The sequence below is a fragment of the Oncorhynchus clarkii genome, chromosome 13 (genome assembly GCF_045791955.1).
Source record: "Oncorhynchus clarkii lewisi isolate Uvic-CL-2024 chromosome 13, UVic_Ocla_1.0, whole genome shotgun sequence".
Lineage (NCBI taxonomy): Eukaryota > Metazoa > Chordata > Actinopteri > Salmoniformes > Salmonidae > Oncorhynchus > Oncorhynchus clarkii.
Window position 1 is genome coordinate 63589629 of NC_092159.1, and position 22500 is coordinate 63612128.

Genomic DNA, 22500 nt, shown 5'->3' on the forward strand with positions numbered 1-22500 from the left:
ATTTGTGGTTGTTAGTGGTTGTTATTAGTGGTTGTTATTTGTGGTTGTTAGTGGTTGTTTGTGGTTGTTATTTGTGGTTGTTTGTGGTTGTTATTTGTGGTTGTTAGTGGTTGTTATTTGTGGTTGTTAGTGGTTGTTATTTGTGGTTGTTATTTGTGGTTGTTAGTGGTTGTTATTTGTGGTTGTTATTTGTGGTTGTTATTTGTGGTTGTTAGTGGTTGTTATTTGTGGTTGTTAGTGGTTGTTATTTGTGGTTGTTAGTGGTTGTTATTTGTGGTTGTTAGTGGTTGTTAGTGGTTGTTATTTGTGGTTGTTAGTGGTTGTTATTTGTGGTTGTTAGTGGTTGATATTTGTGGTTGTTAGTGGTTGTTAGTGGTTGTTATTTGGGGTTGTTTCTTGTTGTTATTTGTGGTTGTTATTTGTGGTTGTTATTGGTTGTTATTAGTGGTTGTTATTTGTGGTTGTTAGTGGTTGTTAGTGGTTGTTTGTGGTTGTTATTTGTGGTTGTTAGTGGTTGTTATTTGTGGTTGTTATTTGTGGTTGTTAGTGGTTGTTATTAGTGGTTGTTATTTGTGGTTGTTAGTGGTTGTTAGTGGTTGTTTGTGGTTGTTATTTGTGGTTGTTTGTGGTTGTTAGTGGTTGTTAGTGGTTGTTTGTGGTTGTTATTTGTGGTTGTTAGTGGTTGTTATTTGTGGTTGTTATTTGTGGTTGTTAGTGGTTGTTAGTTGTGGTTGTTAGTGGTTGTTAGTGGTTGTTAGTGGTTGTTATTTGTGGTTGTTAGTGGTTGTTAGTGGTTGTTAGTGGTTGTTATTTGTGGTTGTTAGTTGTGGTTGTTTGTGGTTGTTATGTTACCATTTGGGACTCAGACACACCCAGTCCCTGTTAGTGTTTGTACCAAGCTAATGTCGTTTCATTCTATCTGTTTGCTTTTCATTGATACCATTGTAATTTGTTACAAACATCACAGCTGCCTAAATTGCTGATTGTTGCTTTAGTGGACCTTCTGTTAATGGACGGTTGAGCTAGCTTTGGTAAAATGTTGAAACTAAGGGAGTGTACTTCTTCACAGCCTTTAAGGCCCAGACTATCTGGTTGATTTAGATTGTTTATTGATGATGTTGATGTAGTTGTAGATGTACCCATTAATTAACCACACCACCAGCTATCTAGAGCATGACTAAGAAAACAACAGGACAATAACGTGACAACAACCTGTGTTTCTCTCTCTCTCTTCTCTCTGTCTCTCTCTCTCTGTCTCTCTCTGCTCTCTCTCTCTCTGCTCTCTCTCTCTCTGCTCTCTCTCTCTGCTCTCTCTCTCTCTCTCTCTCTCTGCCCTGCTCTTTCTCTCTGCTCTCTCTCTCTCTGCTCTCTCTCTCTCTGCTCTCTCTCTGCTCTCTCTCTCTCTCTGCTCTCTCTCTCTCTCTGCTCTCTCTCTCTCTGCTCTCTCTCTCTCTCTGCTCTCTCTCTCTTCTCTCTGTCTCTCTCTCTCTCTCTCTCTCTGCTCTCTCTCTCTCTGCTCTTTCTCTCTCTCTCTCTCTCTCTCTCTCTCTCTCTCTCTCTCTCTCTCTCTCTCTCTCTCTCTGCTCTCTCTCTCTCTCTGCTCTCTCTCTCTCTCTCTCTCTCTCTCTCTCTCTGCTCTCTCTCTCTTCTCTCTGTCTCTCTCTCTCTGTCTCTCTCTCTGCTCTCTCTCTCTCTGCTCTCTCTCTCTGCTCTCTCTCTCTCTCTCTCTCTCTCTGCTCTGCTCTTTCTCTCTGCTCTCTCTCTCTCTCTCTGCTCTCTCAATTAAATTCAATTCAATTCAAAGGACTGTATTGGCATGGGAAACATATTTTCACATAAACAATAAACAAAGGGGAAATAAACAACGGAAATAAACAATCAAAAAGTAGTATAGAATACTCACAAAAGTTTTTAAAGAATATAGACATTTCAAATGTTAGATGATTGGTTATGCACAATTGTAAAAATGTGTAAATAGTTTGAAAGGGAGAAAAAAAATGAACAGATAAATATGGGTTGTATTTACAATGGTGTTTGTTCTTCACTGGTCGCCCCTTGTCTCCTGGCAACAGGTCACACATCTTGCTTCTGTGACGTCACACTGTGGTGTTTCACCCAGTAGATATGGGATCGAAAGTGTTCATTCAGTATTGTTGTATTGTTGTATTATTACAAATATATATATATATATATATTAGAGACACGTATTAGAGACACATATATTGTGTTGCTGTCCTGGGTAGAGGTCGACCGATTATGATATTACAAATATATATATATATTAGAGACACGTATTAGAGACACATATATTGTGTTGCTGTCCTGGGTAGAGGTCGACCGATTATGATATTACAAATATATATATATATTAGAGACACGTATTAGAGACACATATATTGTGTTGCTGTCCTGGGTAGAGGTCGACCGATTATGATATTACAAATATATATATATATTAGAGACACGTATTAGAGACACATATATTGTGTTGCTGTCCTGGGTAGAGGTCGACCGATTATGATATTACAAATATATATATATATTAGAGACACGTATTAGAGACACATATATTGTGTTGCTGTCCTGGGTAGAGGTCGACCGATTATGATTTTTCAATACCGATACCGATTATTGGAGGACCAAAAAAAGGCAGATACCTAATAATGGGACGATTTATATATATTTATATATATATCAATGGATTTTATTGATGTATTGTATTAAGTTAAAATAAAAGTGTTCATATGAATATATATATTTGTAATAATGACAATTACAACAATACTGAATGAACACTTTTATTTTAACTTAATATAATACATCAATAAAATCAATTTAGTCTCAAGTAAATAATGAAACATGTTCAATTTGGTTTAAATAATGCAAAAACAAAGTGTTGGGGAAGAAAGTAAAAGTGCAATATGTGCCATGTAAAAAAGCTAATGTTTAAGTTCCTTGCTCAGAACATGAGAACATATGAAAGCTGGTGGTTCCTTTTAACATGAGTCTTCAATATTCCCAGGTAAGAAGTTTTAGGTTGGAGTTATTATAGGAATTATAGGACTATTTCTCTCTATACCATTTGTATTTCATAGACCTTTGACTATTGGATGTTCTTATAGGCACTATAGTATTGCCAGCCTAATCTCGGGAGTTGACAGGCTTGAAGTCATAAACAGCTCAATGCTTGAAGCACAGCGAAGAGCTGCTGGCAAACGCAGTAAAGTGCTGTTAGAATGAATACTTACGAGCCTGCTGCTGCCTACCACCACTCAGTCAAACTGCTCTACCAAATCATAGACTTAATTATAATATAATGACACACATAAATACGAGCCTTAGGTCATTAATATGGTCAAATCAGGAAACTATCATTTTGAAAACAAAACGTTTATTCTTTCAGTGAAATACGGAACCATTCCTTATTTTATCTAACGGGTGGCATCCATCAGTCTAAATATTGCTGTTACATTGTACAACCTTCAATGTAATGTCATAATTATGTACAATTTTGGCAAATGAATTACGGCCTTTGTTAGGAAGAAATGGTCTTCACACAGTTCGCAACGAGCCAGGCGGCCCAAACTGCTGCATATACCCTGACTCTGCTTGCCCAGAACGCAAGAGAAGTGATACAATTTCCCTAGTTAAAAGAAATTCATGTTAGCAGGCAATATTAACTAAATATGCAGGTTTAAAAATATATACTTGTGTATTGGATTTTAAAGAAAGGCGTTGATGTTTAGGTACACATTGGTGCCACGACAGTGATTTTTTTGCGAATGCGCTTGTTAACTAATTTTTTGCCGAAGTAGGCTGTGATTCAATGATAAATTAACAGGCACCGCATCGATTATATGCAAAGCAGGTCAAGCTAGATAAACTAGTAATATCATCAACCATGTGTAGTTAACTAGTGATTATGTGAAGATTGATTGTTTTTTTATAAGATAAGTTTAATGCTAGCTAGCAACTTTCCTTGGCTCCTTGTAATCGGCCATAATCGGTGTCCAAAAATGCAGATTACCAATTGTTATGAAAACTTGAAATCGGCCCTAATTTGTGAACAAAGCCCAAGGACCAGCTTGCTTAGGGGACTCTCATCTCTCTGTAGGTGATGGCTGTTATGGAAAGTTTGGGAATCGTTTCCTTTTAGGTGGTTGTAGAATTTAACAGCTATTTTCTTGATTTTGACAGTGAGCGGGTTCGGCCTAATTTTGTGTTTGAAGTTGTACACAGAGGATATTTTTGCAGAATTCACCTCTCTCTCTCTCTCTCTCTCTCTCTGTTCAATATTTGCTCTCTCCTCTCTACACCTCTCTCTCTCTCTCTCTCTCTCTGTTCAATATTTGCTCTCTCCTCTCTACACCTCTTTCTCTCTCTGCTCTCTCTCTGCTCTATATCTGCTCTCTCTCTCTCTCTCTGCTCTATATCTGCTCCGTCTCTCTCTCTCTCTCTCTCTCTCTCTCTCGCTATCCCTCTCTCTATCTCTCTCTCTCTCTCTCTCTTTCTCTGCTCTCTGCTCTGATGTTTTTTCCCAGTCTCTCTCTCTCTCTCTCTCTCTTTCTCTCTGCTCTCTATGCTCTGATGGTTTTTCCCAGTCTCTCTCTCTGCTCTGATGTTTTTTCCCAGTCTCTCTCTCTCTCTCTCTCTCTCTGCTCTCTCTGCTCTGATGGTTTTTCCCAGTCTCTCTCTCTATGTCCCATTAGCAGGGTTTTAACTGGGGGCCCCTCTGTTTGCCTGGCCAGATGACCTTATTTCTAACGGGTCACTCATCATCAGGAACACGACCAGTCCCAAATGCCACCCCATTCCCTACATAGGACATGGTCCACAGTAGTGCACTATATAGGGAATAGATTGCCATTTGGGACAGAACCAGTGTGTTTGTAATTGCCCACTCCGCTCTCTCCTGTTGAGCCTGGGCCAGGAGAACTAGGGAACTAAAGATGATTTCTCAGGTCGTTAAGGAGTAGGACTCAGACATGCCAATGCTAACGCTAAAGGCACACTAACCTTAAAGGCACGTTAACGCTGAAGGCATACCAATGCTAACGCTAAAGGCATGTGAATGCTAACGCTAAAGGCATGTGAATGCTAACGCTAAAGGCACACTAACCTTAAAGGCACGTTAACGTTGAAGGCATACCAATGCTAACGCTAAAGGCACACTAACCTTAAAGGCACGTTAACGCTGAAGGCATACCAATGCTAACGCTAAAGGCACACTAACCTTAAAGGCACGTTAACGCTAAAGGTATACCAATGCTAACGCTAAAGGCACACTAACCTTAAAGGCACGTTAACGCTAAAGTCATGTGAATGCTAACGCTAAAGGCATGTGAATGCTAACGCAACAAATTAAGCTTTTCTGACAGGTGATGCCAAGGTAGACTGGGTCATTTCTTCCTTCTGTGTAGAGATGGATGGATGAGTCTCCATTGCAAGGAGTGGAGAAAGACAGTAAAATAGCCTCTCCTCGTCCTCCATTACGTCTCCTCTCCCAGTTATGTGCTACTCCCATGGATGAAGGGATGGATATCTCTGTCTCTCTCGCTCTCTCTGTCTCTCTGTCTCTCCTTCGCTCTGTCTGTCTGTCTGTCTGTCTGTCTGTCTGTGTCTCTCTCTCTCTCTTTCTCTCTCTCTCTCTTTCTCTCTCTCTCTCTCTCTCTCTCTCTCCTTCTCTCTCTCTCTCTCTCTCTCTCTCTCTCTCTCTCCCTCCCTCCCTCCCTCCCTCCCTCCCTCCCTCCCGGTTGAGGCTGCCTCGTTGCCGATGGTGGCGTTAAGACTATGCCATCACATCAAACTTGAGTCATGGTCAGGGATGGCAAAAATACAATTACAAAGTTTGGACACATCTACCCATTCAAGGGTTTTTCTTTATCTTTACTATTTTCCACATTTTAGAATAATAGTGACATAAAACTATGAAATAACACATATGGAATCATGTAGTAACCAAAAAAGTGTTAAACAAATCAAAATATATTTTATATTTGAGATTCTTCAAGTAGCCACCCTTTGCCCCGATGACTGCTTTGCACACTCTTGGCATTCTCTCAACCAGCTTCACCTGGAATGCTTTTCCAGCAGTCTTGAAGGAGTTCTCACATATGCTGAGCACTATGTTTATGACTGTGTTTATATACCTTAGTTGAATGCACTGACTATAAAGACGTCCGCATGCTTCTCATCCGAAACAGTTTGGAAGAGTTTGTGCATATATACACTGGATAACAGCGTCTGCTAAATTACAAATATGTCCAGTCTCTAGACAACAAGGTGGGCGAAGTCAGGGCAAGGTTTGTCTTCCAGAGAGACATCAGAGATTGTAACATTCTCTGTTTCACGGAAACATGGCTCTCTCTGGAAATGTTGTTGGAGTCGGTACAGCCACCGGGTTTCTTCATGCGTCGCGCTGACAGAAAAAAACATCTCTCTGGTAAGAAGAAGGGCGGGGGGTGTATGCTTCATGATTAATGACTCATGGTGTAATCATAACAACATACAGGAACTCAAGTCCTTTTGTTCACCTGACCTAGAATTCCTTACAATCAAATGCCGACCGCATTATCTCCCAAGATAATTATTTTAGATTATAGTCACAGCCATGTATATCCCAAGCAGATACCTTGATGGCCCTCAAGGAACTTCACTGGACTCTATGTAAACTGGAAACCATATATCCTGAGGCTGCATTTATTGTAGCTGGGGATTTTAACAAAGCTAAATTCTATCAGCACATTGACTGTAGCACTCGCACAGGCAATACACTGGACCACTGCTACTTTAACCTGTATGCGATGCACACAAGGCCCTCCTCCCCCTCCCTTCGGCAAATCTGACGCGACTCCATTTTGTTCCTGCCGTCCTATAGGCAGAAACTCAAACAGGATGTACCTGTGACTAGAACCATTCAACGCTGGTTTGACCAATCGGAATCCAGGCTTCAAGATTGTTTTGATCACGCAGACTGGGATATGTTCCGGTGAGCCTCAGAGAATAACATTGATTTATACGCTGACTCGGTGAGTGAGTTTATAAAGAAGTGCATTGGAGATGTTGTACCAACTGTGACTATTAAAACCTACCCCTAACCAGAAACTGTGGATAGGTGGCAGCATTCGCGAAAAACTGAAAGAGCGAACCATCGCATTCAACCATGGAAAGATGTCTGGGAATATGGCTGAATATAAACAGTGTAGTTATTCCCTCCGCAAGGCAATCAAACAAGCGAAATGTCGGTATAGGGACAAAGTGGAGTCGCAATTCAACGGCTCAGACACAAGATGTATCTGGCAGGGTCTACAGGAAATCACGGACTACAAACAGAAAACCAGCCACGTCACGGACACCGACGTCTTGCTTCCAGACAAACTAAACACCTTCTTTGCCCGCTTTGAGGATAATACAGTGCCACCGACGCGGCCCGCTACCAAGGACTGCGCCCCCCCTCTCCTTCTCTGTGGCCGACATGAGTAAGACATTTAAACGTGTTAACCCTCACAAGGCTGCTGACTCAGACGGCATCCCCGGCCGCGTCCTCAGAGCAGACCAGCTGGCGAGTGTGTTTACGGACATATTCAATCACTCCCAGTCAAATCAAATCACATTTTATTTGTCACATACACATGTTTAGCAGATGTTAATGCGAGTGTAGCGAAATGCTTGTGCTTCTAGTTCCGACAATGCAGTAATAACCAACAAGTAATCTAACCTAACAATTCCACAACAACTACCTTATAGGCACAAGTGTAAGGGGATAAAGTATATGTACATAAAGATATATGAATGAGTGATGGTACAGAACGGCATAGGCAAGATGCAGTAGATGGTATTGAGTACAGTATATACATATGAGATGAGTAATGTAGGGTATGTAAACATTATATTAGGTAGCATTGTTTAACGTGGCTAGTGATACATTTTTTACATCAATTCCCATTATTAAAGTGGCTGGAGTTGAGTCAGTATGTTGGCAGCAGCCACTCAATGTTAGTGATGGCTGTTTAACAGTCTGATGGCCTTGAGATAGAAGCTGTTTTTCAGTCTCTCGGCCCCAGCTTTGATGGACCTGAACTGACCTCGCCTTCTGGATGATATCAGGGTGAACAGGCAGTGGCTCGGGTGGTTGTTGTCCTTGATGATCTTTATGGCCTTCCTGTGACATCGGGTGGTGTAGGTGTCCTGGAGGGCAGGTAGTTTGCCCCCGGTGATGCGTTGTGCAGACCTCACCACCCTCTGGAGAGCCTTACGGTTATGGGCGGCGCTGCTGCGCCTTCTTCACAACGCTGTCTGTGTGGGTGGACCAATTCAGTTTGTCCGTGATGTGTACGCCCGAGGAACTGAAAACTTACTACCCTCTCCACTACTGTCCCATCGATGTGGATAGGGGGGTGCTCCCTCTGCTGTTTCCTGAAGTCCACAATCATCTCCTTTGTTTTGTTGACGTTGAGTGTGAGGTTATTTTCCTGACACCACACTCTGAGGGCCCTCACCTCCTCCCTGTTGGCCGACTTCTGCCGAAGTCGTTGCCTCTCCTTGTTCGGGCGGTGCTCTGCGTTCGACGTCACCGGTCTTCTAGCCATCATTGATCCATTTTTCATTTTCCATTGGTTTTGTCTTATCTTCCCACACATCTGATTTCAATCCCATTCATTACCTGCTGTGTATTTAACCCTCTGTTTCCCCTCATGTCTTTGTCAGAGATTGTTTATTGTCAGTGTAGTGTTGTTTGGATAGGTGCGCGACGGGTCTTCGTACCCATATTTGTTTATATTCATGTTTCTTATTAGTGTTATGGAGCATGTTACTTGGACATATATTAAAAGACTCCATTTTACACTCCGTTTGACTCTCTTGCGCCTGACTTCCCTGCCACCTATACACATCTATCTGACAGTTGGTAATGAAGCCTACCACTGTAGTGTCGTCCGCAAACTTGATGATTGAGTTGGAGGTGTGCATGGCCAAGCAGTCGTGGGTGAACAGGGAGTATAGGAGGGGGCTGAGAACGCACACTTGTGGGGCCCCAGTGTTGAGGATCAGCGGAGTGTAGATGTTGTTACCTACCCTCCTGTAGACAGACCAGTCGTGTTAGGAGCTGTACAGACCAGTCGTGTTAGGAGCTGTACAGACCAGTCGTGTTAGGAGCTGTACAGACCAGTCTTGTTAGGAGCTGTACAGACCAGTCGTGTTAGGAGCTGTACAGACCAGTCGTGTTAGGAGCTGTACAGACCAGTCGTGTTAGGAGCTGTACAGACCAGTCGTGTTAGGAGCTGTACAGACCAGTCATGTTAGGAGCTGTACAGACCAGTCGTGTTAGGAGCTGTACAGACCAGTCGTGTTAGGAGCTGTACAGACCAGTCGTGATAGGAGCTGTACAGACCAGTCGTGTTAGGAGCTGTACAGACCAGTCATGTTAGGAGCTGAACAGACCAGTCGTGTTAGGAGCTGTACAGACCAGTCGTGTTAGGAGATGTACAGACCAGTCATGTTAGGAGATGTACAGACCAGTCGTGTTAGGAGCTGTACAGACCAGTCATGTTAGGAGCTGTACAGACCAGTCGTGATAGGAGCTGTACAGACCAGTCGTGTTAGGAGCTGTACAGACCAGTCGTGATAGGAGCTGTACAGACCAGTCGTGATAGGAGCTGTACAGACCAGTCGTGTTAGGAGCTGTACAGACCAGTCATGTTAGGAGCTGTACAGACCAGTCGTGTTAGGAGCTGTACAGACCAGTCGTGTTAGGAGCTGTACAGGCCAGTCGTGATAGGAGCTGTACAGACCAGTCGTGTTAGGAGCTGTACAGACCAGTCGTGATAGGAGCTGTACAGACCAGTCGTGTTAGGAGCTGTACAGACCAGTCGTGTTAGGAGCTGTACAGACCAGTCGTGTTAGGAGCTGTACAGACCAGTCGTGTTAGGAGCTGTACAGACCAGTCGTGTTAGGAGCTGTACAGACCAGTCGTGTTAGGAGCTGTACAGACCAGTCGTGTTAGGAGCTGTACAGACCAGACGTGTTAGGAGCTGAACAGACCAGTCGTGTTAGGAGCTGTACAGACCAGTCGTGTTAGGAGCTGTACAGACCAGTCGTGATAGGAGATGTACAGACCAGTCGTGTTAGGAGCTGTACAGACCAGTCGTGATAGGAGATGAACAGACTAGTCGTGTTAGGAGCTGAACAGACCAGTCGTGTTAGGAGCTGTACAGACCAGTCGTGTTAGGAGCTGTACAGACCAGTCGTGTTAGGAGCTGAACAGACCAGTCGTGTTAGGAGCTGTACAGACCAGTCGTGTTAGGAGCTGTACAGACCAGTCCTGTTAGGAGCTGTACAGACCAGTCCTGTTAGGAGCTGTACAGACCAGTCCTGTTAGGAGCTGTACAGACCAGTCCTGTTAGGAGATGTCTCCTTTCCTCTCCTTTCCTTCTTCTCCATCATGGTTGGCATGTTCTCAGCGTGTCACAGTGAAAAGCCTGGAAATGTTCTTCACAGACACACTGGACCGCCAATAACACGTGTGTGTGCATGTGCCCTGTAGGAACTCCCCCCGCTCTCTCTGTCTCTCTTTCTCTGCTCTCTCTCTCTCTCTCTCTCTCTCTCTCTGTCTCTCTGTCTCTCTGTCTCTCTCTTTCTGCTCTGTTTCTGCTCTCTTTCTCTGTTCTCTCTCTCTGTCTCTCTCGCTCTCTCTCTCTCTCTCTCTCGCCATTCTCTCTCTCTGCCTCTCTCGCCATTCTCTCTCTCTTCTTTGTCTCTCTCTCTCTGTCTCTCTCTCGCCATTCTCTCTCTGCTCTCTCTCTCTCTACTTCCTCTGCCTCCCCCTCTGGGCTCTCCTCCTGGTAGCCTAGGAGATCACACAGCCCAAAGCATTGTGGGTAAAATGAATCTCTCTCTCTTTGGTGCATCACGTTCTCTGTTTTCTCTCGGTTCTCTCATAGCTTAGTGGAATAGGGTTCCATGACATATATGTTCTGTCCCGAATGGCACCCTATTCACAATTTAGTGCACTACAGCACCATATGAGAACTGGTCTAAAGTAGTACACTATATAGGGAATAGGGTGCCATTTAAGTCCCTCTCATTCACTAGATAACAATTAATAACAACAGTAATACCTACTGAGAGTCCATTAGTGTTGTTCAGGAGCTCTTATACTAGAAGGACACAGCTGTATTTCCATAGTTGTAATTCAGGGTTGTAATGAACCAGGCTATGACTACAGTAGTCCTGGTTTGACAGGGTTGTAATGGACCAGGACCAGGCTATGACTACAGTAGTCCTGGTTTAACAGGGTTGTAATGAACCAGGCTATGACTACAGTAGTCCTGGTTTGACAGGGTTGTAATGAACCAGGACCAGTCAATGACTACAGTAGTCCTGGTTTGACAGGGTTGTAATGAACCAGGACCAGGCTATGACTACAGTAGTCCTGGTTTGACAGGGTTGTAATGAACCAGGACCAGGCTATGACTACAGTAGTCCTGGTTTGACAGGGTTGTAATGAAGCAGGACCAGTCTATGACTACAGTAGTCCTGGTTTAACAGGGTTGTAATGAACCAGGGCCAGTCTATGACTACAGTAGTCCTGGTTTGACAGGGTTGTAATGAACCAGGACCAGGCTATGACTACAGTAGTCCTGGTTTGACAGGGTTGTAATGAACCAGTCTATGACTACAGTAGTCCTGGTTTGACAGGGTTGTAATGAACCAGGGCCAGTCTATGACTACAGTAGTCCTGGTTTGACAGGGTTGTAATGAACCAGGGCCAGTCTATGACTACAGTAGTCCTGGTTTGACAGGGTTGTAATGAACCAGGACCAGGCTATGACTACAGTAGTCCTGGTTTGACAGGGTTGTAATGAACCAGTCTATGACTACAGTAGTCCTGGTTTAACAGGGTTGTAATGAACCAGGGCCAGGCTATGACTACAGCAGTCCTGGTTTGACAGGGTTGTAATGAACCAGGCTATGACTACAGTAGTCCTGGTCTGACAGGGTTGTAATGAACCAGGACCAGTCTATGACTACAGTAGTCCTGGTTTGACAGGGTTGTAATGAACCAGGCTATGACTACAGTAGTCCTGGTTTGACAGGGTTGTAATGAACCAGGGCCAGTCTATGACTACAGTAGTCCTGGTTTAACAGGGTTGTAATGAACCAGTCTATGACTACAGTAGTCCTGGTTTAACAGGGTTGTAATGAACCAGGGCCAGGCTATGACTACAGTAGTCCTGGTTTGACAGGGTTGTAATGAACCAGGCTATGACTACAGTAGTCCTGGTTTGACAGGGTTGTAATGAACCAGGACCAGGCTATGACTACAGTAGTCCTGGTTTGACAGGGTTGTAATGAACCAGTCTATGACTACAGTAGTCCTGGTTTAACAGGGTTGTAATGAACCAGGGCCAGGCTATGACTACAGTAGTCCTGGTTTGACAGGGTTGTAATGAACCAGGCTATGACTACAGTAGTCCTGGTCTGACAGGGTTGTAATGAACCAGGACCAGTCTATGACTACAGTAGTCCTGGTTTGACAGGGTTGTAATGAACCAGGCTATGACTACAGTAGTCCTGGTTTGACAGGGTTGTAATGAACCAGTCTATGACTACAGTAGTCCTGGTTTGACAGGGTTGTAATGAACCAGTCTATGACTACAGTAGTCCTGGTTTGACAGGGTTGTAATGAACCAGGACCAGTCTATGACTACAGTAGTCCTGGTTTGACAGGGTTGTAATGAAGCAGGACCAGTCTATGACTACAGTAGTCCTGGTTTGACAGGGTTGTAATGAACCAGGGCCAGTCTATGACTACAGTAGTCCTGGTTTAACAGGGTTGTAATGAACCAGGACCAGGCTATGACTACAGTAGTCCTGGTTTGACAGGGTTGTAATGAACCAGGACCAGTCTATGACTACAGTAGTCCTGGTTTAACAGGGTTGTAATGAACCAGGGCCAGTCTATGACTACAGTAGTCCTGGTTTGACAGGGTTGTAATGAACCAGGACCAGTCTATGACTACAGTAGTCCTGGTTTGACAGGGTTGTACTGAACCAGGACCAGGCTATGACTACAGTAGTCCTGGTTTGACAGGGTTGTAATGAACCAGGACCAGGCTATGACTACAGTAGTCCTGGTTTGACAGGGTTGTAATGAACCAGGACCAGGCTATTACTACAGTAGTCCTGGTTTGACAGGGTTGTAATGAACCAGGACCAGTCTATGACTACAGTAGTCCTGGTTTGACAGGGTTGTAAATGAACCAGGACCAGGCTATGACTACAGTAGTCCTGGTTTGACAGGGTTGTAATGAACCAGTCTATGACTACAGTAGTCCTGGTTTGACAGGGTTGTAATGAACCAGTCTATGACTACAGTAGTCCTGGTTTAACAGGGTTGTAATGAACCAGGGCCAGGCTATGACTACAGTAGTCCTGGTTTGACAGGGTTGTAATGAACCAGGCTATGACTACAGTAGTCCTGGTCTGACAGGGTTGTAATGAACCAGGACCAGTCTATGACTACAGTAGTCCTGGTTTGACAGGGTTGTAATGAACCAGGCTATGACTACAGTAGTCCTGGTTTGACAGGGTTGTAATGAACCAGTCTATGACTACAGTAGTCCTGGTTTGACAGGGTTGTAATGAACCAGTCTATGACTACAGTAGTCCTGGTTTGACAGGGTTGTAATGAACCAGGACCAGTCTATGACTACAGTAGTCCTGGTTTGACAGGGTTGTAATGAAGCAGGACCAGTCTATGACTACAGTAGTCCTGGTTTGACAGGGTTGTAATGAACCAGGGCCAGTCTATGACTACAGTAGTCCTGGTTTAACAGGGTTGTAATGAACCAGGACCAGGCTATGACTACAGTAGTCCTGGTTTGACAGGGTTGTAATGAACCAGGACCAGTCTATGACTACAGTAGTCCTGGTTTAACAGGGTTGTAATGAACCAGGGCCAGTCTATGACTACAGTAGTCCTGGTTTGACAGGGTTGTAATGAACCAGGACCAGTCTATGACTACAGTAGTCCTGGTTTGACAGGGTTGTACTGAACCAGGACCAGGCTATGACTACAGTAGTCCTGGTTTGACAGGGTTGTAATGAACCAGGACCAGGCTATGACTACAGTAGTCCTGGTTTGACAGGGTTGTAATGAACCAGGACCAGGCTATGACTACAGTAGTCCTGGTTTGACAGGGTTGTAATGAACCAGGACCAGTCTATGACTACAGTAGTCCTGGTTTGACAGGGTTGTAAATGAACCAGGACCAGGCTATGACTACAGTAGTCCTGGTTTGACAGGGTTGTAATGAACCAGTCTATGACTACAGTAGTCCTGGTTTGACAGGGTTTTGTGTGTGTGTGTGTGTGTGTGTGTGTGTGTGTGTGTGTGTGTGTGTGTGTGTGTGTGTGTGTGTGTGTGTGTATTGGAGTGTGTGTGTGTGTGTGTGTGTGTGTGTGTGTGTGTGTTGTGCTGTAAGTTTCCCTCAGCATGTTATCGTCAGCTGCAAGAGACCAGCAGTGAATATTTTAAACCTCTTATGTAACCATGGTTCTTACAGTACATGGACAGTGTGTGTACGTTGTACCTCTTATGTAACCATGGTTCTTACAGTACATGGGCAGTGTGTGTTTGTGTCGGGGAGTGTGTCCTTTGATATTGAACCTTTTAAAGAAGAGAGTGTAACTGTGTGATGCTTCAGCAGACTAGAGAGCTCTGTCAGGCTGAAGACCTGCACTACCCTTCAGCTGAACACCATACACTCGATACTGTGTGTGTGTGTGTGTGTGTGTGTGTGTGTGTGTGTGTGTGTGTGTGTGTGAGTGCGCGTGCGTGCGTGCGTGCGTTTGCATCCTTACTCGCACCAATATTCCACACAGGAACTCGGTGACACGTCTCAGAAGCTCAGTCACTGTGACAACCCTGAGTCTGTTCTCTCTTATCTTCTCAGCCAATGATAGGCAGAGTTGTCAAGAAAAAGCCATATCTCAGACTGGCCAATAAAAAAGAAGAGATTAAGATGGGCAACAGAACACAGACACTGGACAGAGGAACTCTGCCTAGAAGGCCAGCATCCCGGAGTCGCCTCTTCACTGTTGACTTTGAGACTGGACAGAGGAACTCTGCCTAGAAGGCCAGCATCCCGGAGTCATCTCTTCACTGTTGACATTGAGACTGGACAGAGGAACTCTGCCTAGAAGGCCAGCATCCCGGAGTCATCTCTTCACTGTTGACATTGAGACTGGACAGAGGAACTCTGCCTAGAAGGCCAGCATCCCAGAGTCTCCTCTTCACTGTTGACGTTGAGACTGGTGTTTTGGGGGTACTATTTACTGAAGCTGCCAGTTGAGGACTTGTGAGGCATCTGTTTCTCAAACTAGACACTCTAATGTACTTGTCCTCTTGCTCAGTTGTGCACCGGGGCCTCACACTCCATTTTCTATTCTGGTTTAGACCAGTTTGCGCTGTTCTGTGAAGAGTGTAATTCACAGCGTTGCACGAGATCTTCAGTTTCTTGGCAATTTCTCGCATGGAAATAGCCTTAATTTTTCAGAACAAGAATAGACTGATGAGTTTCAGAAGAAAGGTCTTTGTTTCTGGCCATTTTGAACCTGTGATCGAACCCACAAATGCTGATGCTCCAGATACTCAACTAGTTTAAAGAAGGACAGTTTATTGCTTCTTTAATCAGAACAACAGTTTTCAGATGTGCTAACATAATTGCAAAAGGGTTTTCTAATGATCAATTAGTCTTTTAAAATTATATACTTGGATTAGCTAACACAACGTGCCATTGGAACACAGGAGTGATGGTTGCTGATAATGGGCCTCTGTTCGATCCAGAGTGACTTCTTTCACTAGAATTTACCTCTCCACTATCTCCTCCCTACACTCGTAGGATACAGTGCCTTGCGAAAGTATTCGGCCCCCTTGAACTTTGCGACCTTTTGCCACATTTCAGGCTTCAAACATAAAGATATAAAACTGCATTTTTTTAATTTTACCCCTTTTTCTCCCCAATTTCGTGGTATCCAATTGTTGTAGTAGCTACTATCTTGTCTCATCGCTACAACTCCCGTACGGGCTCGGGAGAGACAAAGGTTGAAAGTCATGCGTCCTCCGATACACAACCAACCAAGCCGCTGCTTCTTTAACACAGCGCACATCCAACCCGGAAGCCAGCCGCACCAATGCGCCGGAGGAAACACCGTGCACCTGGCCACCTTGGTTAGCGTACACTGCGCCCAGCCCGCCACAGGAGTCGCTGGTGCGCGATGAGACAAGGACACCCCTACCGACCAAGCCCTCCCTAACCCGGGCAACGCTAGGCCAATTGTGCGTCGCCCCACGGACCTCCCGGTCGCGGCCGGTTACGACAGAGCGCGAACCCAGGGACTCTGATGGCACAGCTGGCGCTGCAGTACAGCGTCCTTAACCACTGCGCCACCCGGGAGGCCCTAAAACTGTATTTTTTTGTGAAGAATCAACAACAATTGGGACACAATCATGAAGTGGAACGACATTTATTGGATATTTCTAAGTTTTTTAACAAATCAAAAACTGAAAAATTGGGCGTGCAAAATTATTAAGGGAGACAAAGTGTTCTCTCATCTAATTCTGTCTTCTTCTCTAAAGAAATAGAGAAGTGTCTCTGTTATCTCATCTAAATCTCTCTCCAGATGATCTCTGGTCTACACTAAGGAAGGGGAAGAAAGAGCTCTGTCCTGTCACCTAAATCTCTCTCCAGATGATCTCCGGTCTACACTAAGGAAGGGGAAGAAAGAGCTCTGTCCTGTCACCTAAATCTCTCTCCAGATGATCTCCGGTCTACACTAAGGAAGGGGAAGAAAGAGCTCTGACCTGTCACCTAAATCTCTCTCCAGATGATCTCCGGTCTACACTAAGGAAGGGGAAGAAAGAGCTGTGTTCTCTCACCTAAATCTCTCTCCAGATGATCTCCTGTCTACACTAAGGAAGGGGAAGAAAGAGCTGTGTTCTTTCACCTAAATCTCTCTCCAGATGATCTCCGGTCTACACTAAGGTAGGGGAAGAAAGAACTGTGTCCTGTCACCTAAATCTCTCTCCAGATGATCTCCTGTCTACACTAAGGAAGGGGAAGAAAGAGCTGTGTTCTGTCACCTAAATCTCTCTCCTGTCTCCACGGTGAATCTGAGCTGTTCCTGAAGTCAACACCTCCTGTCACAGCCAGACCCAGTTCTGTTGTACGGAGGATCAGAACAGTGACGCAGGCATTTACATCTGCGGAGAGCAAAGGGGGAAAAACACATTTATGGAAGAATCACCCCCTTACTGAGTACAGTGAAGCTACAGTAGAGATGAACACAGCTATCAGTACCAGCTGGTCCCAGTACAGTGAAGCTCCAGTAGAGATGAACACAGTTATCAGTACCAGCTGGTCCCAGTGCAGTGAAGCTACAGTAGAGATGAACACAGTTATCAGTACCAGCTGGTCCCAGTACAGTGAAGCTACAGTAGAGATGAACACAGCTATCAGTACCAGCTGGTCCCAGTACAGTGAAGCTCCAGTAGAGATGAACACAGTTATGGAAGTATCACCCCCTTACTGAGTACAGTGAAGCTACAGTAGAGATGAACACAGTTATCAGTACCAGCTGGTCCCAGTGCAGTGAAGCTACAGTAGAGATGAACACAGCTATCAGTACCAGCTGGTCCCAGTGCAGTAGAGATGAACACAGTTATTAGTACCAGCTGGTCCCAGTGCAGTAGAGATGAACACAGTTATCAGTACCAGCTGGTCCCAGTGCAGTGAAGCTACAGTAGAGATGAACACAGCTATCAGTACCAGCTGGTCCCAGTGCAGTAGAGATGAACACAGTTATCAGTACCAGCTGGTCCCAGTGCAGTAGAGATGAACACAGTTATCAGTACCAGCTGGTCCCAGTGCAGTAGAGATGAACACAGTTATTAGTACCAGCTGGTCCCAGTGCAGTAGAGATGAACACAGTTATCAGTACCAGCTGGTCCCAGTGCAGTAGAGATGAACACAGTTATCAGTACCAGGTGGTCCCAGTGCAGTAGAGATGAACACAGTTATCAGTACCAGGTGGTCCCAGTGCAGTAGAGATGAACACAGTTATCAGTACCAGGTGGTCCCAGTGCAGTAGAGATGAACACAGTTATCAGTACCAGGTGGTCCCAGTGCAGTAGAGAGGAACACAGCTATCAGTACCAGCTGGTCCCAGTGCAGTGAAGCTACAGTAGAGATGAACACAGTTATTAGTACCAGCTGGTCCCAGTGCAGTAGAGATGAACACAGTTATCAGTACCAGGTGGTCCCAGTACAGTAGAGATGAACACAGTTATCAGTACCAGGTGGTCCCAGTGCAGTAGAGAGGAACACAGTTATTAGTACCAGCTGGTCCCAGTGCAGTAGAGATGAACACAGTTATCAGTACCAGGTGGTCCCAGTACAGTAGAGATGAACACAGTTATCAGTACCAGCTGGTCCCAGTGCAGTGAAGCTACAGTAGAGATGAACACAGTTATTAGTACCAGCTGGTCCCAGTACAGTGAAGCTACAGTAGAGATGAACACAGTTATGGAAGTATCACCCCCTTACTGAGTACAGTGAAGCTACAGTAGAGATGAACACAGTTATCAGTACCAGCTGGTCCCAGTACAGTGAAGCTACAGTAGAGATGAACACAGCTATCAGTACCAGCTGGTCCCAGTACAGTGAAGCTACAGTAGAGATGAACACAGTTATGGAAGTATCACCCCCTTACTGAGTACAGTGAAGCTACAGTAGAGATGAACACAGTTATCAGTACCAGCTGGTCCCAGTGCAGTAGAGATGAACACAGTTATTAGTACCAGCTGGTCCCAGTGCAGTAGAGATGAACACAGTTATCAGTACCAGGTGGTCCCAGTGCAGTAGAGATAAACACAGTTATCAGTACCAGGTGGTCCCAGTGCAGTAGAGATGAACACAGTTATCAGTACCAGGTGGTCCCAGTGCAGTAGAGATGAACACAGTTATCAGTACCAGCTGGTCCCAGTACAGTGAAGCTACAGTAGAGATGAACACAGTTATCAGTACCAGCTGGTCCCAGTGCAGTAGAGATGAACACAGTTATCAGTACCAGCTGGTCCCAGTACAGTGAAGCTACAGTAGAGATTAGCACAGTTATCAGTACCAGCTGGTCCCAGTGCAGTGAAGCTACAGTAGAGATGAACACAGTTATCAGTACCAGCTGGTCCCAGTGCAGTAGAGATGAACACAGTTATCAGTACCAGCTGGTCCCAGTGCAGTAGAGATGAACACAGTTATTAGTACCAGCTGGTCCCAGTGCAGTAGAGATGAACACAGTTATCAGTACCAGCTGGTCCCAGTGCAGTAGAGATGAACACAGTTATCAGTACCAGCTGGTCCCAGTGCAGTAGAGATGAACACAGTTATTAGTACCAGCTGGTCCCAGTCCAGTAGAGATGAACACAGTTATCAGTACCAGCTGGTCCCAGTGCAGTAGAGATGAACACAGTTATTAGTACCAGCTGGTCCCAGTCCAGTAGAGATGAACACAGTTATCAGTACCAGTTGGTCCCAGTGCAGTAGAGATGAACACAGTTATCAGTACCAGCTGGTCCCAGTACAGTGAAGCTCCAGTAGAGATGAACACAGTTATCAGTACCAGCTGGTCCCAGTCCAGTAGAGATGAACACAGTTATTAGTACCAGCTGGTCCCAGTGCAGTAGAGATGAACACAGTTATCAGTACCAGCTGGTCCCAGTGCAGTAGAGATGAACACAGTTATCAGTACCAGCAGGTCCCAGTGCAGTAGAGATGAACACAGTTATCAGTACCAGGTGGTCCCAGTGCAGTAGAGATGAACACAGTTATCAGTACCAGCTGGTCCCAGTGCAGTAGAGATGAACACAGTTATCAGTACCAGCTGGTCCCAGTGCAGTAGAGATGAACACAGTGATTAGTACCAGCTGGTATCTGTATCACTATATAACAACGTAGTGTGTGTGTGTGTGTGTGTGTGTGTGTGTGTGTGTGTGTGTGTGTGTGTGTGTGTGTGTGTGTGTGTGTGTGTGTGTGTGTGTGTGTGTGTGTGTGTGTGTGTGTGTGTGTGTGTGTGACGGACGCTGAGGGGAATAGACTGTTATAAATCACACTTTACTCTCCATAGGGAGGAAGTGTGTGGCACAGAGGGCACTGTAGCTGCCCACTCACCCAGGGTGGTGTGTGTATGTCTGTGCGTTTGTCTGTGTGTATGTGCGTTTGTCTGTGTGTGTGTGTGTGTGTTAATAAGAATTTGTTCTTAATTGGGCTGCTTTAAATGTAGCTGCCCACTCACCCAGGGTGGTGTGTGTATGTCTGTGCGTTTGTCTGTGTGTGTGTGTGTCTGTGTGTGTGTGTGTGTTAATAAGAATTTGTTCTTAATTGTGCTGCTTTAAATGTCACGTGAACCTACTTTTAATGGTTGGCAGTTGAATCTCAACTCAGACTTTGGAGTTAATCATTTTCTGATCTCTCTCTCTCTCTGTCTTTTAAAAATATATATTTAACCTTTATTTAACTAGGCAAGTCAGTTAAGAACAAATTCTTATTTACAATGACGGCCTAGGAACAGTGGGTTAACTGGTCTAGGAACAGTGGGTTAACTGGTCTAGGAACAGTGGGTTAACTGGTCTAGGAACAATGGGTTAACTGGTCTAGGAACAGTGGGTTAACTGGCCTAGGAACAGTGGGTTAACTGGCCTAGGAACAGTGGGTTAACTGGTCTAGGAACAGTGGGTTAACTGGTCTAGGAACAATGGGTTAACTGGTCTAGGAACAGTGGGTTAACTGGCCTAGGAACAGTGGGTTAACTGGCCTAGGAACAGTGGGTTAACTGGTCTAGGAACAGTGGGTTAACTGGTCTAGGAACAGTGGGTTAACTGGCCTAGGAACAGTGGGTTAACTGGCCTAGGAACAGTGGGTTAACTGGTCTAGGAACAGTGGGTTAACTGGTCTAGGAACAGTGGGTTAACTGGTCTAGGAACAGTGGGTTAACTGGTCTAGGAACAGTGGGTTAACTGGTCTAGGAACAGTGGGTTAACTGGTCTAGGAACAGTGGGTTAACTGGTCTAGGAACAGTGGGTTAACTGGTCTAGGAACAATGGGTTAACTGGTCTAGGAACAGCGGATTAACTGGCCTAGGAACAGTGGGTTAACTGGTCTAGGAACAGTGGGTTAACTGGTCTAGGAACAGTGGGTTAACTGGTCTAGGAACAGTGGGTTAACTGGTCTAGGAACAGTGGGTTAACTGGTCTAGGAACAGTGGGTAACTGGTCTAGGAACAGTGGGTTAACTGGTCTAGGAACAATGGGTTAACTGGTCTAGGAACAGTGGGTTAACTGGTCTAGGAACAGTGGGTTAACTGGTCTAGGAACAGTGGGTTAACTGGTCTAGGAACAATGGGTTAACTGGTCTAGGAACAGTGGGTTAACTGGTCTAGGAACAATGGGTTAACTGGTCTAGGAACAGTGGGTTAACTGGTCTAGGAACAGTGGGTTAACTGGTCTAGGAACAATGGGTTAACTGGTCTAGGAACAGTGGGTTAACTGGTCTAGGAACAGTGGGTTAACTGGTCTAGGAACAGTGGGTTAACTGGTCTAGGAACAGTGGGTTAACTGGTCTAGGAACAGTGGGTTAACTGGTCTAGGAACAGTGGGTTAACTGGTCTAGGAACAGCGGATTAACTGGCCTAGGAACAGTGGGTTAACTGGTCTAGGAACAGTGGGTTAACTGGTCTAGGAACAGTGGGTTAACTGGTCTAGGAACAGTGGGTTAACTGGTCTAGGAACAGTGGGTTAACTGGTCTAGGAACAGTGGGTAACTGGTCTAGGAACAGTGGGTTAACTGGTCTAGGAACAATGGGTTAACTGGTCTAGGAACAGTGGGTTAACTGGTCTAGGAACAATGGGTTAACTGGTCTAGGAACAATGGGTTAACTGGTCTAGGAACAGTGGGTTAACTGGTCTAGGAACAGTGGGTTAACTGGTCTAGGAACAGTGGGTTAACTGGTCTAGGAACAGTGGGTTAACTGGTCTAGGAACAGTGGGTTAACTGGTCTAGGAACAGTGGGTTAACTGGTCTAGGAACAGCGGATTAACTGGCCTAGGAACAGTGGGTTAACTGGTCTAGGAACAGTGGGTTAACTGGTCTAGGAACAGTGGGTTAACTGGTCTAGGAACAGTGGGTTAACTGGTCTAGGAACAGTGGGTTAACTGGTCTAGGAACAGTGGGTAACTGGTCTAGGAACAGTGGGTTAACTGGTCTAGGAACAATGGGTTAACTGGTCTAGGAACAATGGGTTAACTGGTCTAGGAACAGTGGGTTAACTGGTCTAGGAACAGTGGGTTAACTGGTCTAGGAACAGTGGGTTAACTGGTCTAGGAACAGTGGGTTAACTGGTCTAGGAACAGTGGGTTAACTGGTCTAGGAACAGTGGGTAACTGGTCTA

The 22500-nt window shown here is 45.1% G+C and overlaps 1 protein-coding gene across 1 annotated transcript in view; it reads left to right on the top strand.

Annotated features, from left to right (window-relative positions):
- Positions 1-22500, top strand: part of LOC139365240 (rab11 family-interacting protein 4A-like) — an 89121-nt gene that overhangs the window by 7918 nt on the left and 58703 nt on the right.